Below are 15,480 nucleotides of genomic sequence, written 5' to 3'. Positions count from 1 at the left end.
ATGTGTCGAGTTCGAAGGGTCTGGAACATCTGGTGTTCTCTGGCACCCAAGTGAAGAGTCAGCGAAACAACTGGACTTTGGAGCTGACACAGAAGTCCAGACCAGGGGTCAACTTAAGGCCATGAATCCATGATCTTGGATGAAATGTTGTAAGGGGAGAATATGAACTGAGATGGGACTCCTGAGGGAGTGCACTGTTTGGGGGTGCAGCGGTGTATGGCCAGAATTTGCAATGGAGGTGAGGGCCAGGGCACGTGGCACCTGGAGTGTCAGGCCGAACACTGAGCGCTGGGGAGCCCACTGAAGAGTGCTGAGCAGGGCAGTGAGGGACAGGTGTGACTGGCATTCAGGAAGACTGTTTTGACAGCCAAGTACAGACCATCTGGGGGGCTGTGGCAGTGGCTGATGATCCTTTCTAAACTAAATCTGCTCATCTCTTGCCCCGGGAGGTGGCTCAGTTGGGTCGCCATGCCTGAAATGCTCTCTCCTTGTTCATCTGGGAGCATAGACGATGATTAAAATGGCTGTCTCAACTGCACTTACCAGCGCCTGGTGATGTGACAGCAAACCTGTGTCTCCCTGCCTCACTGCGGCTGGAGCCACACAACCTGCTTCAGGTACCTTTTCCCAGCCAGTTGTAATACAGCAGGTGTGGGTGTGTACAGGCTGGTCCTGAGGCTTGCTGGAGTTTGTTTGGGGACCATGATCCTCTGCCCTGGCATGCTTTTAGTTCAGCGTGGTCTCTGTCATTCAGGCCACCACTCATTCAGACGTTTATGTTGTCCCCTCCCACCCCACATGGACCATGGAGGGTGGGTTCAAGTCTGAATGAACATCCTGGGGTTCATTCTGCGTAGTTAGTCCTCTTATTGTTGGACTAACTAATTCCAGGTCTCAGGATGTGGGCTTTGGGCCTGTGGCTGGGCAATGGGGCCAGATGCAACTCAGGAATCAGTGCTCAAGCCCCTCCACTCATTCTGCCACTCAGCAAACATACATTAAGAACTCAATGCCTACCAGGCTCTGTGCATCCAATGACTATCAGGACATGGCTCCTGCCTTGTCAAGTCTACTAGTGAGTCATAAGTGAAAAGAATTAGTTATAGAGTAACCTGTAGAGTACCACAATCGAGGCACAGGACATTCAAGATGTGATGACATAGACACAGCTTCATCCCTGAGAGCAGGAGAGGACACCAGGCAGAGCTTGAGGACTGAGAGGGACAGGTCTGTCGACACCAAGGGACCAAGCCCACGGGGATGCCACCAACCGTGTCTCTGTCCACAGGCAGGAAGCTCATCCCACTGCCTCTGGGTGTTTGTTTTTTTCTGTTTTCTATTTCAAATATTCCCTTTCTCCCATTTGGGGGGGACTGTTTTTATACTACTTCCCAAAATCTCAATTTGCATGCTTAATTTTATTATTTTATCTTTTTGACACTAAAAGCATTTAATGCTGTTTTTACCTCTGCATATAGCTTTGACTGTTAATCCTTTTTTATTTTCTAAATAGTCTGTTTTTTAAATTTTTTAAATTCTTGATTTACATCTTGTCCTAAGGATAATTTGAGATGCTACTTATGTCTCAAAATTTCTAAGTGGTGTGTTTTATATTATTGTTAGTTTCATTGTATTTTGATCCGAGAATGGTTTCTAGAATTTCTACTTTTCACAATTTACCAAAATATTCTTTGTAGCTTAATATTTATTGAATTTTGTCCACTGTCCATGAAACTTGAAAAGAAGGTGTACTGTTTGTTTTCAGGGTAAGAAATTTATATGTTCATATCCTCTATCTCTTATTTATTTTTTGATTACTAGTTCAGAAAATGTGTTAGAATATTTCCAATAAAATGGTTTTTCATGTTTTTCCTTGTATTGCTATATATTTTATTTCACAGTTCTTTGGTATTTAACATAAGGGAAAAAAAGAAATTAAACCTATCCCAGCACTTTGGGAGGCTGAGGCAGGAGGATCACCTGATGAGGTCAGGAGTTCAAGACTAGCCTGGCCAACATGGCGAGAGCCTGTCTCTACTAAAAATACAAAAATTAGCTGGGCATGGTGGCAGGCGCCTGTAACCCCAGCTACTCGGGAGGCTGAGGCGGCAGGAGAGTCGCTTGAATCTGGGAGGCAGAGGTTGCAGTGAGCCGAGATTGTGCCATTGCACTCTAGCTTAGGCAACGAGCCAAACTCAGAAAGAGACGGAGGGAGGGAGGGAGGGAGGAAATAAAACCCACTCAAGGCCAGGCACGGTGGCTCACATGAGCCTGTGATTCCAGCACTTTAGGAGGCCACAGTGGGCGATCCCTCAAGCTCAGGAGTTTGAGACCAGCCTGGGCAACATGGCGAAACCCCTTCTTCAACAAAAAATACAAAAATTAGCTGGACAGGGTGGTGTGTGCCTATAGTCCCAGCTACTTGGAAAGCTGAGTGGGAGGATCACTTGAGCCTGGGAAGTAGAGGTTGCAGTGAGCCAAGATTGTGTCACTGCACTCCTGCCTGGGTGACAAAGCAAGATCCTGTTTCAAAAAAAAAAAGGCTGGGTGTGGTAGCTCATGACCATAATCCCAGCACTTTGGGAGGCTGAGGCAGGCGGATCACCTGAGGTCAGGGCCTTGAGACCAGCCTGGCCAACATGGCGATACCCCATCCCTACTAAATATACAAGTCAGCTGGGCCTGGTGGTGCATGCCTGTGGTTCCAGCTACTTGGAAGGCTGAGGCAGGAGAACTGCTTGAACCCGGGAGGTGGAAGTTACAGTGAGCTGAGATCACGCCACTGCATTCCAGCCTGGGTAACAAGAACGAAACTCCGTCTCAAAAAAAAAAATTTTTTTTAATAAAAAAAAAAAAATTAATAAAGGAAAATAATTAGGCTGCTGGTGGTGTATCACGCCTGTAATCTCAGCCCTTTGGGAGGCCAAGGTGGGTGGAACACCTGAGGTCAGGAGTTCAAGACCAGCCTGACCAACATGGGTGAAACCCCATCTCTATTAAAAATACAAAAATTAGCCCAACTTGGTGGTGCATGCCTGTAATCCCAGCTACTTGGAAAACTGAGGCAGGAACTTGAACCAGGACGTAGAGGATTATGCCATCACACTCCAGCCTGGGCAACAAGAGCGAAACTCCATCTCAAAATAAATAAATAATAAAAATATAGGCTGGTTCTTCCTCGTGCGAGGCGTTGAGCCCTTGCAGCCACGCCTGGGTCATCCCTGCCCTGCCTGCCCCGGTGCACCCTGCAAGCCTTCTGCTTGTGTCCCTGGAGCATGGGAGGCTGCTGAGTCTGAGTGGCGGTGTCTGCTAGGAGCTGTGTAGCAGGGAGGGCATCCATGGCTGCAGCCAACAAGGGCAACAAGCCCAGAGTCCGGAGGAATATTTGCTTTGTGGCAGGCCACAATGCAGAGGGCTCCCAGAGCCACGTCTGCTTTGATGAGAAGCTGCATGGACACCCACAGTGACATTAGCTTTCTGGTCAAGGTTGGCTTCCCAAAGATCCTGCGCAGGTAAGAGATTACTGTCGCTCTGCACCCCCACCTCCCACCCCGCACAGGCTGAGCAAGGACGTCCCTGAGGCACCAAGTCTCTAGCCTGGTCAAGCTCCTCAGCATTACACCTGTCCCTAAAGGTTACAGTGTCAAGTGTGAGTACTCGGTGCACAAAGGCTTCCTCCAAGTGGGGATGCTGCTAGCCTGTGATGGTGGCCCCAGCACCTGTGTGCGCTGGAACCAGGGGCCGATTCCATGACGCACCCAGCTGCTGGATGGTATCAAGGGCACGGGTGCCGCACTGGAATACAACTCACAGTACAGCACTGGCACAGTTTTGACTGAGGCCAAGGCTCTGCTTGCCCTAGCCCCTCAGCCTTAAACTATGCCTGGTCCCTATGATGCTACATGATGGTGACTTCCTCACCCCTCTCCGGGGTGGGCACAGGGTGGAGTGGCCATGCCCAGCCTCCCACCTCTGCCTTCATTCCTGCCATCACCTTGCCTCTCCCGCATCCTCCTCTCCCACTTCCTCCTCTCCGTGGGCCTCAGGTTCCTGCTGGAAGACGTGGGTTGAGACAGCAAAGAGGCTGTCTGGGGAAGGGAGGGGGAGGGCCTGGGCTGGGTTCTCCCCACTCCCCACCCCAAGCCACAGGGGCTCCACCCAGTGTCTGGGGGAGGACAGAGCTGGCTCTGTGACATCATGGCCCCATCACTGCTGCTGCTGCCTGTGGTCAGCCATCTCTTCTGCCCCTCCCTCTTCTCCACTGCTGTCTACCATGAGTAGGAGGGAGTGCAGTCCCCAGCTCCCACCCCTCAGGTCTGTGTTAATTGTTACTTGTTTGTTGTTGTTGTTGTTGTTACTTGGTTTTTAAGTGACTGGTTGGGATAAAACCCTAAAGAAATAAAACTTCCAGTGGATATAAAATTTAGGTGGCTCATGCCTGTAATTCCAGTACTTTGGGAGGCCAAGACAGGAGGATCACTTAAGACCAGGAGTTCGAGACCAGCTTGGCCAACAGAGCAAGAACCCATCTCTATCTACAAAAATAAAAAATTTTTAAAAAGAAATTAAAATATATATTAACTGAAATTAAAAACAATAGAATGAAACTTCTTTATCTGATAGAAAATAAATATATTTTTAAAATCTAGGCCAGGTGCAATGGCTCACACCTGTAATCCTAGCACTTTGGGAGGCCAAGGTGGGTACCTGAGGTCGAGTTTGAGACTAGCCTGACCAACATGGTGAAACCCCATTTCTACTAAAAATACAAAAAATTAGCCGGGCATCATGCATGGCAGGCACCTGTAATCCCAGCTACTCAGGAGGCTGAGGCAGGAGAATCACTTTAACCCGGGAGGTGGAGGTTACAGTGAGCTGAAATCACGCCACTGTACTCCATACTGGGTGACAGAATGAGACTCCATCTCAAAAAAAGAAAAAAGATGTAACTAAGGTTTGGTGCAGTGGCTCATACCTATAATCCCATAATCCCAGCACTTTGGGAGTCCAAGGTGGGAGGATCACCTGTGGTCAGGAGTTCAAGACCAGCCTAACCAACATGGCGAAACCCCATTTCTACTAAAAATACAAAAATTAGTACCTGTAATCCCAGCTACTGGGGAGGCTGAGGCAGGAGAATCGCTTGAAGCCCGGAGGCAGAGGTTGCAGTGAGCTGAGATGGTGCCACTGCACTCCAGCCTGAGCAACAGATGGAGACTCTGTCTTAAAAAAAAAAAAAAAAAAGTGTAACTAACAACTCGGGTGGTGGTACCCGGGCATTTTTGGACCCCCATACCCTCACCCACGCCTCAGAGAGCAGCTGATTTGAATTGGAAACACCAAATTTTCGTTTCACCTAAGTAAGCCCTTCATTGGCTTAGCTTCTTGAACGTGTGCGTTTCATACTCACCACATCCAACCTGTAAGGCCCCATCCAACCAACCAACCAAAATCCCCATCGCAGCCAGGCGTGGTGGCTCCCGCCTGTAATCCCAGCACTTTGGGAGGGCGAGGCGGGAGGATCACTTGAACCCATGAGTTCTAGACCATCCTGGCCAACATGACGAAATCCCGTTTTCTACTAAAAATGCAAAATTTAGCTAGGTGTAGTGGTGCACACCTGGAATCCCAACTACTCGGGAGGCTGAGGTGAGAGAATCGCTTGAAACCGGGAGGCAGAGGCGGGAGAATCGCTTGAACCCGGGAGGCAGAGGCTTCAATGAGCCGATCCCGCCACTACACCCCAGGCTGGGCGACTGAGTGAGACTCTGTGTCAAAAAAAAAAAAAAGAAAAGAAAAGAAAAAGAAAAAAAACTCCCTGTCCTTTAGTCCCTGAAGGGACGGACCTTCGCTTTCCGAAGGGCTGAGGCAAGAAGGGCGGGTCGCAGCCAAGTCACTGGCGGTAAGATCTGCAAGAACGGTTGCTAGCTAGGTCGCAGCTCAGCTTCCGCCGCAAAGAGAACCAAGGGGCGGGGAGGGGCGGGGAAGTGAATGCCCCACCCCTATGACGATGGGGCCTAGGATTGGCTTGCCGTTGTAAGGCCACGCCCCCAACCCTGGAAAAGCCGCGGCCAGCAGGGCGGTTCCGAGACGGACCAGCAGGGGGCGGCCTGCATGTCCTGTCCGCGGCTCCTACCTCGGGGGGCGACCCAAGCGGCCCCGGACAACTGAGACCTGCCTCGAGTAATCTCCCTGGCCCTGCGGAGGGAGAGATGCCTCTGCCCCAGGGGACCCTGGGAAACGCACGTTCCCCGGTTGACCATTCAGGCTGCACGGCAGACCCGGAAGGCAGATCCAGCGAATTCTTTTTTTTTTTTTTAATGACAAGAACAAGAGTTTTATTTATTTTTATTTTTTTATTTTTTATTGCATTTTAGGTTTTGGGGTACATATGAAGAACATGCAAGATAGTTGCATAGGTACACAGGTGGCAGTGTGATTTGCTGCCTTCCTCCCCTTCACTTATATCTGGTATTGCTTCCCATGCTATCTCTTCCCAACTCCCCACCCCACGCTGTCCCTCCCCTATTCCCCCCAACAGACCCCAGTGTGTAGTGCTCCCCTCCCTGTGTCCATGTGTTCTCATTGTTCAACACCCGCCTATGAGTGAGAACATGCGGTATTTCATTTCTGTTCTTGTGTCAGTTTGCTGAGAATGATGTTCTCCAGGTTCATCCATGTCCCTACAAAGGACACGAACTCATCGTTTTTGATTGCTGCATAATATTCCATGGTGTATATGTGCCACATTTTCCCTGTCCAGTCTATCATCGATGGGCATTTGGGTTGATTCCAGGTGTTTGCTATTGTAAACAGTGCTGCAATGAACATTCGTGTGCATGTGTCCTTATAGTAGAACGATTTATAATCCTTTGGATATATACCCAGTAATGGGATTGCTGGGTCAAATGGAATTTCTATTTCTAGGTCCTTGAGGAATCGCCACACTGTCTTCCACAATGGTTGAACTAATTTACACTCCCACCAGCAGTGTAAAAGCGTTCCTATTTCACCACATCCTCTCCAGCATCTGTTGTCTCCAGATTTTTTAATGCTTGCCATTCTAATTGGCATGAGATGGTATCTCAGTGTAGTTTTGATTTGCATCTCTCTAACGACCAGTGATGATGAACATTTTTTCATGTCTTTGTTGGCCCCATGTATGTCTTCTTTTGTAAAGTATCTGTTCATATCCTTTGCCCACTTTTGAATGGGCTTGTTTTTTTCTTGTAAATCTGTTTGAGTTCTTTGTAAATTCTGGATATCAGCCCTTTGTCAGATGGGTAAACTGCAAAAAATTTTTCCCATTCTGTTGGTTGCCAATTCACTCTAGTGACTATCTCTAGTGCAGAAACTGTGGAGTTTGATTAGGTCCCATTTGTCTATTTTGGCTTTTGTTGCCAATGCTTTTGGTGTTTTGGTCATGAAGTCCTTGCCTACTCCGATGTCCTGAATGGTTTTGCCTAGATTTTCTTCTAGGGTTTTTATGGTGTTAGGTCTTATGTTTAAGTCTTTAATCCATCTGGAGTTAATTTTAGTGTAAGGTGTCAGGAAGGGGTCCAGTTTCTGCTTTCTGCACATAGCTAGCCAGTTTTCCCAACACCATTTAGTCTCACTCTTATTGCCCAGGCTGGAGTGCAATGGCATGAACTCCGCTCACCACAACCTTCGTCTCCCAGGTTCAAGTGATTCTCCTGCCTCAGCCTCCTGAGTAGCTAAGATTACAATCGACTGCCACCACGCTCGGCTAATTTTTTGTATTTTTAGTAGAGATGGGGTTTCACTATGTTGGTCAGGCTGGTCTCGAACTGTTGACCTCAGGCCTCCCAAAGTACTGGGATTACAGGCATGAGCCATTGTTCCCGCCCAGATCCAGCAAATTCTGAGAATCCTCAGTGGACCCTCATCTAAGCCGCTGCAAAAAGAGGGATTGGACTCACCGGACCACCTCCAAGGAGCCTGTCCCGTCTGACAGGCCCCATTTCTGAACAGTCACTGGGCTTATCTGGCCTAAAGCCAAGAGCTGGCCCTGGCTCTGACGTTCACTCGATGAGTGGCCTTGGGCAGTCATAGCCTATTTCTGGGCTTGTTTCTTCATCCTATTGTTAAGTCCTATGAGGACTAGATGTCCTCAAAAGTCTCTTCCAGTTCTTAGCCTTGAAACACTTGGTAACATGTGGAAAGATTCTTTGTAAACCTCTTGTTTATACAATTCACATTGCTATTTAGCCACCTTCACTTTCTTTTCTTTTCTTTTTAATACAGGGTCTCACTCTGTCACCCAGGCTGGAATGCAGTGGCACAGTCCTAGCTTACTGCAGCCTCCAACTCCTGGGTTCAAGCAATCTTCCTGCCTCAGCTACGCACCACCATGTCCAGCTTTCTTTTTTTCTTTTTTTTTGAGATGGGGTTTCACTCTTGTTGCCCAGGCTGGATTGCAATAGCGAGATTTAGGCTCACTGCAACCTCTGCCTCCCGAGTTCAAGCGATTCTGCCTGTCTCCAGAGTAGCTGAGATTACAGGCATGTGCTGTCACACCTGGCTAATTTTGTATTTTTAGTAGAGACAGGGTTTCTCCATATTGATCAGGCTGGTCTCGAACTCCCGAGCTCAGGTTATCCGTCCACCTCGGTCTCCCAAAGTGCTGGGATTACAAGCGAGAGCCACTGCACCCAGCCTTTTTTCCATTTTTTTTTTTATTTGGAGAGATGGCATCTCACTATGGTGCCCAACCCCACCTTCACTTTCTGTACACAAAAGTTCTAGAAAAGGAGGAGAAAGGCTGCCTTGGCACCTAAAAATAAAATAGGGACTGTCAACAGATCCCTGAAAAAGTGACTGCCTGCACTCAGGGGATGACGCTGGAGAGGATAACGGGGTGTCCACTGTACTCTAACCCCCTCATTTCGCAGACAAGGAAACTTTGACAGCAGCTAAGTCACATTAGGAGGAAGAACCCAGGTTTTCTGATTTCATAATCAGTTCCTTTACACAGTGTTAGCAAATAGAAGGCATAAATATGTTAAAACAGGGAAAGAAAATTATCCACAGGAATAAAAGCAAACAATTTAATTTGTAGCACTTCCCACTTTGGTGTACTTATGATTTCTATCCTGCCTACATTCACGGTGCCTAAAGCAAAAATAGAGCAATAAAAAATAAAACAGAAGTGAGTTATCTCTCTCTTCTGCTTTTCCATCTATCACCATTGTCCCCTCCAGAAGAGCCTCTAACCCCTACCCTAATGTTTCAAACCCACCTTCGTAATCTTTTTTTTTTTTTTTTTTTTGAGATGGAGTCTCACTCTGTTGCTCAGGCTGGAGTGCAGTGGTGCGATCTCGGTTCACTGCAACCTCTGCCTCCCAGATTCAAGCAATTCTCCCACCTCAGGTTCCAGAGTAGCTGGGATTATAGGCTTCCGCCATCACACCCAGCTAATTTTTGTATTTTCAGTAGAGACGGGGTTTCACCATGTTGGTCAGGCTGGTTTCAACTCCTGGACTCAAGTGATCTGTCTGCCTCAGCCTCCCAAAGTGCTGGGATTATAGGCGTGAGCCACTGTGCCTGGCCCCACCATTGTAATCTTTTTCAGTGGTCACATGTCCACCTTCCAAAAAAAGAAAAGAAAAAGCCACCTAACCCCCAAACATGTGCTATTTATATGAACTGTTCGGACAAGTCAAATCCAGAGATAGAAAGTCCTTTAGTGGTTGCCTGGGGTGGGATATGTAGGGGAAACAAGCAACTGCAATAGATACAAAGTTTATTTGGGGTCGATGAAAATGTTCTAAAATTAACTATGGTTATGGTTGCACAATTTTGTGAATTGACTAAAATTCATTGAATTGTACACTTTAAGTAGATGAAGTGCCAGGTGTGGTAGCTCACAAGGGTAATCACAGCTACTCAGGATGCTGAGGGGGGAAAATTGCTTGAGCCCAGGAGCTTGAGACAAGCTTGGCCAACAAGCAAGACTCCATTTTTTTTTTTTTTTAAGTAGATGAAGTTGGCTGGGCACAGTAGCTCACGCCTGTAATCCCAACACTTTGGAGTGCTGGGTGGATCACTTGAGGTCAGGAGTTCGAGACCAGCCTGGCTAACATGGTGAAACCCTGTCTCTACTAAAAATACAAAAAATTAGCCAGATGCGGTGGCTAACGCCTGTAATCCCAGGACTTTGGGAGGCTGAGGCGGGTGGTTCACCTGAGGTTAGGAGTTTGAGACCAGCCTGGTAAACATGGTGAAACCCTGTCTCTACCTAAAAATACAAAAATTAGCCCGGCATGGTGGCAGGAGCCTGTAATCCCAGCTACTCAGGAGATGGAGGTGGCAGTGAGCTGAGATCGTGCCACTGTACTCCAGCCTGGGCAACAGCCTACTTGAGAGGAAAAGGCAGAAGAATCTCTTGAACCCAGGAGATGGAGGTTGCAATTAGCCAAGATCACACTACTGCATCCCAGCCTAAGCGACAGAGCAAGACTCTGTCTTAAAAAAAATAAAATAAGGCCAGGCGTAGTGGCTCAAGTCTGTAATCCCAAAACTTAGAAGATCAAGGTGGGCGGATCACCTGAGGTCAGGAGTTCAAGACCAGCTTGGCCAACCTGGTGAAACCCCATCTCTACTAAAAATACAAAACTTAGCTGAGCATGGTGGTGCTCACCTGCAATTCCCGCTACTCAGGAGGCTGAGGGAGGAGGATCGCTTGAACACGGGAGGCAGAGGTTGCAGTGAGCCGAGATCCTGCCACTGCACTCCAGCTTGGGTGAGAGAGCAAGACTCTGTCTCGAAAAAAAAAAAAAGTCCACCTTCTCAGAGAGGTCTCTGCCAGCCAACCTATCCAAAATTTCAACATCTTCCTGACCGTACTTTACTTTTCTCAATATTTTTGTGTTATCTTTCTTAGTAGAATTTAAACTCTGGTATGGGTTGGAATTTTTGTTTTTTAATTTTTATCTGTTTTGTTCATAACTACAATGGTTACGAGAGCCCAGAGTAAGTGCTCCATAAGTATTTACTTATTGAATGAATGAATGAACCTGCTACGTACTGAGCACTTTTAATGATAAAGAAGAAAAATCTTGTTTTGTTTAGACAAGGTCTTGCTCTGTCCCCTGGGTTGAGTACAATGGCACAATTACAGCTCACTGCAGCCTCAAACTCCTGGGTTCAAGTGATCCTCCCACCTCAGCTTCCAGAGTAGCTAGGACTACAGGCATGTGTCACCATGCCCAGCTAATTTTTGTATTTTTTTATAGTGACAGGTCTCACTATGTCACGGTCTTGAACTCCTGGGCTCAAGCAATCCACCTGCCTTGGTCTCCCAAAGTGCTGGGATTACAGGTGTGAGCCACCTCGTCCAGCCTGGAAAGTCTTAAAAGAATTTTGTGGCCAGGGGTGGTGGCTCACACTAATAATCCCAGAACTTTGGGAAGCTGAAGTGGGCAGATCACCTGAGGTCAGGAGTTCAAGGCCAGCCCAGCCAACATGGTAAAACCCCTCCTCTATTAAAAATACAAAAATTAGCTGGGTATGGTGGCATATACCTGTAATACCAACTATTCGGGAGGCTGAGGCAGGACAGTCGCTTGCACCTGGAAGGTGGAGGTTGCAGTGAGCTGAGATCATGCCATTGCACCCCAGCTTGGGACAACAGAGCAAGACTCCATCTCAAAAAAACAAAAAAGAATTTTGTAAACCTGACAGATTTACAGCTAGGAGGCAAGGGAGATAAACAGGCCAATTTTTCTTCCCTCATGCAGACCCATCTAAAAGAACTCTGGGGTACAAGGAGAGAACATCCAGAATGATGCTTGGACAGTCAGGGGCTAGGGCCATGGACGCACAGCTCATATGTTAACAGTTTCCGTGACTGAATTATTTCATATGGAGACACAGAAGACAAAGTGAATGCTAGACAACTCTGACTACCAGGATTGCCTTCTCATCCAAGCTCAGTGTCAGTCTAAATTTTGCAGAATTACATAGCATTTTAAGCTTCATTTCTCTCTTCTATAAATTATGATGACAACATCTTCCTACCTGTAAGGATTCAGTGAGATAGACTGCGAAAATGGCTGGGAATCGTAGTTTACACCTGTAATCCCAGCACTTTGGGAGGCTAAGGTAGGAGGATCACTTAAGGCCAGGAGTTTAAGACCAGCCTGGGCAACACAGCAAGACCCTGTCTCTACAAAAAAATTAATTTTTTCTTTTTGAGACGAAGTCTTGCTCTGTCACCCAGGTTGGAGTGCAGTGGTGCAATCCCAGCTCACTGCAACCTCTGCCTCCTGGGTTCAAGCAATTCTCCTGCCTTAGCCTCCCAAGTAGCTGGGATTACAGGTATGCGCCACCATGACTGGCTAATTTTTTTTGTATTTTTATTAGAGATGTGGGCCGGGCTGGTCTGAAACTCCTGACCTCAAGTGATCTGCCCACCTCAGCCTCTCAAAGTACTGAGATTACAGCAGTCAGCCACCACATGCGCCTGGCCAAAAAATGGAAATTAAAAAAATAAACAGATGTAGTACCATGTGCCCAAGGTCTCAGCTACTTGGGAGGCTGAGGCAGAAGATTTCTTGAGCCCAGGAATTTGAAGCTGCAGTGACCTATGATTATACCACTGCATTCCAGCCTGGGGAAATGAATGACATCTCTAAAATCCCATCTCTAAAAAAAAAAAAAGAAAAAGAAAAAGAAAAAAATGTGAAAGCATCTGTCATTCCCTGGCGCACACTAGGTGTTCGATACTTATCATCTCTGTCCTTTCTTTGGGAATCTACTTCTTTCTCTTGTAACAGGCTTGTTACTCAAGAATTTGAAGCTATATTGTCTGTTGGTTTGATCTTTTAAAAAATGAGAAATTAAAAAAAAAAAACGAAAAAAATTAAAAATGGGAAATTTCAGCAAGGCGCGGTGGCTCATGCCTGTAATCCCAGCACTTTGGGAGGCTAAACTGGGTGGATCACCTGAGGTCAGGAGTTCGAGACCAGCCTGGACCACATGATAAAACCCCATCTCTACTAAAACAAAAATTAGTCAGGTGTGGTGGCATGCACCTGTAGCCCCAGCTACTCAGGAGGCTAAGGGAGGATAATCGCTTGAACTTGGCAGGCGGAGGTTGCGGTGAGCTAAGATCACACCACACCACTGCACTCCAGCCTGGATGACAGAGGGAGACTTCATGTTCAAAAAAATAAAAGGAAGTTTCTCCTTGAACTTTTTAAGGTTTCATTGGTTCTGATTATATGTATTTTAATCCCTTAGGTAGAGAGTTAAAGAAGAATGTTAGAGATAACTGGTGAGAAGGAGTTGGGGCTAACATCTGCTTTAGGTTTACTCTTGGGCACAGAACCCAGAACCTGAAGGAGCTGCCAGTGGAGGCTCTGGGTCCTGACCATGCCCCTCCTCAGCCCCAGATGTCTCAAAAAGCACAGTGCCAAGCACAGGAGCCCTGGAATCAGCCCCCATCAGTTTGAAATCCTGGGTCTGCCTGTTACTTTGTGGCCTCAGGCATGGACCTTTTTTTTTTTTTTTTTTTGAGACAGAGTCTCGCTCTGCTGCCAGGCTGGAGTGCAGTGGCACCATCTCAGCTCACTGCAACCTCTGCCTCCTGTGTTCAAGTGGTCCTCCTGCCTCAGCCTCCCGAGTAGCTGGGATTACAGGCATGCACCACCACGCCCAGCTAATTTTTATATTTTTAGCAGAGACGGGGTTTTGTCATGTTGGCCAGGCTGGTCTTGAGCTCCTGACCTCAAGTGATCTGCCTGCCTCAGCCTCCCAAAGTGCTGGGATTACAGGCGTTGAGACATGGCTCTCAGCCAACCTTGGCTTTCTCATTTGCAAAATGGAGATCCTTCCAGTGCTAACCCTATGGCAGTGGTGAGGCTAGAGGAGGTCGTGGGTAGAAAGCACTCAGCAGGTGCTGGGCTCCCAGGGCGCCTCTAGAGTTTGGAATTCAGAATCAGAATCACGTTGGATGTTTGGCTCACAAGGTTGCATGGAGACAGCTGAGTCCCAGATGTAGCTTTGGCTGAATCCTAAGCAGGGCCTCCAGGTCAGGGGGACTGTGAAGCATTCCGAGCCTTCAAGACTGACTCTGCTCTCTGTTCTGGGGACTGCCTGTCCCTTCCTCTGTACCACTAATGCTCGGCCAGGAATCGGGGGAGCTGCTTCTAGCCACAGGCCAGGACTGAAAGTCAGTACCTATTGCGTCTCTGGGGCACCTCCTTAGGGCACGTTTCCTCAGACATTACTGAATGTCAACCAGGTGCTAAGTGTTGTGCTAGTTGCTAGGGCAGGACAAAGGTAAATGCAAGGACCTTACAATCTACCTTGGGGAATAAGATGTGTGTGTAACTATGTCATTACCCAACTGATAATTATTTGCTGATCACCTGCCATCTGCAAGATACAAGACACTGATTTAGGCAAAGCCATAGAAATCCAGAGAGAGAGAGAGGCAGTGGTGCGGTCACGTCCTCCTAATGCAGCGCTCAGCTTCCAAAAAGGCTGATGAGATAGATGGAGGGATGGATGGTTGGATGGCTGTCAGGGAAGCCTTGCAGAGTAGGGGAACTAGGCCTGGACCTTGCTGAACCGAATTTACTCACTAGAAGAGATGGTGCAAAGATATGGTCCTCAGGGCTGGGCGAGGTGGCTCATGCCTGTAATCCCATCACTTTGGGAGGCCAAGGTAGGAGGACTGCTTGAGTCCAGAAGTTTTTTTTTTTAATTAAACTTTTTTATTTTTATTTTTGAGATGGAGTCTCACTCTGTCACTCAGGCTAGAGTGTGCAGTGGCGTGATCTTGGCTCACTGCAACCTCTGCACCCCAGGTTCAAGTGATTCTCCTGCCTCAGCCTCCTGAGTAGCTGGGATTACAGGTGCCTGCCACCTCACCCAGCTCATTTTTGTGTTTTTAGTAGAGGTGGGGTTTCACCATCCAGGCCAGGCCGGTCTTGAACTCCTGACCTTGTGATCAACCCACCTCGGCCTCCCAAAGTGCTGGGATTACAGGCGTGCTGGGATTACAGGCGTGCTGGGATTACAGGTGTGAGCCACCATACCCAGCCTTTTTATGTTAAACTGTAAGTTCTGGGATACATGTGCAGAACGTGCAGGTTTGTTACATAGGTATACATGTGCCATGGTGGTTTGCTGCACTTATCAACCTGTCATCTAGGGTTTGTTTGTTTGTTTGTTTAGACAGAGTCTCCTTCTGTTGCCCAGGCTGTAGTGCAGTGGTGTAATCTCTGCTCACTGCAACCTCTGCCTCCCAGGTTCAAGCGATTCTCCTGCCTCAGCCTCTGAGTAGCTGGGACTACAGGTGCATACCACCAAGCCTGGCTAATTTTTTTTTCTTTTTTTTTTTGAGACAGAGTCTCGCTCTGTTGCCAGGCGCCAGGCTGGAGTGCAGTGGTGCAATCCCAGCTCAATGCAATCTCTGCCTCCCAGGTTCAAGCAATTCTCTTGCCTCAGCCT

General features: G+C 47.7%; 1 protein-coding gene and 1 long non-coding RNA gene across 5 annotated transcripts in view; one reads left to right on the top strand and one right to left on the bottom strand.

The window, feature by feature from the left end:
* The window catches only part of LOC118146233 (uncharacterized), a 58,856-nt gene extending 54,709 nt beyond the window's left edge, over positions 1-4,147 (bottom strand). For all 3 annotated transcript variants that reach the window (XR_013524781.1, XR_013524782.1, XR_008475404.2), the window contains exon 1: positions 3,995-4,147. This is a non-coding gene — a long non-coding RNA (uncharacterized LOC118146233). The remainder of the gene's footprint in view (positions 1-3,994) is intronic.
* Positions 4,148-4,250: 103 nt separating this feature from the next.
* Positions 4,251-15,480, top strand: part of ZNF629 (zinc finger protein 629) — a 37,450-nt gene continuing 26,220 nt past the window's right edge. The window contains exon 1 of one of the 2 annotated variants that reach the window (XM_078345165.1): positions 4,251-4,314. The gene's annotated coding sequence lies outside the window, so the exon portion shown is untranslated. Of the gene's footprint in view, positions 4,315-14,015; positions 14,195-15,480 lie in introns of those variants that run through there. The other variant, XM_035267436.3, reaches the window with a different exon arrangement.

The sequence above is a fragment of the Callithrix jacchus genome, chromosome 12, assembly GCF_049354715.1.
Source record: "Callithrix jacchus isolate 240 chromosome 12, calJac240_pri, whole genome shotgun sequence".
NCBI classification, from domain to species: Eukaryota; Metazoa; Chordata; class Mammalia; order Primates; family Cebidae; genus Callithrix; species Callithrix jacchus.
This window is presented reverse-complemented; position numbering and strand designations above follow the sequence as displayed.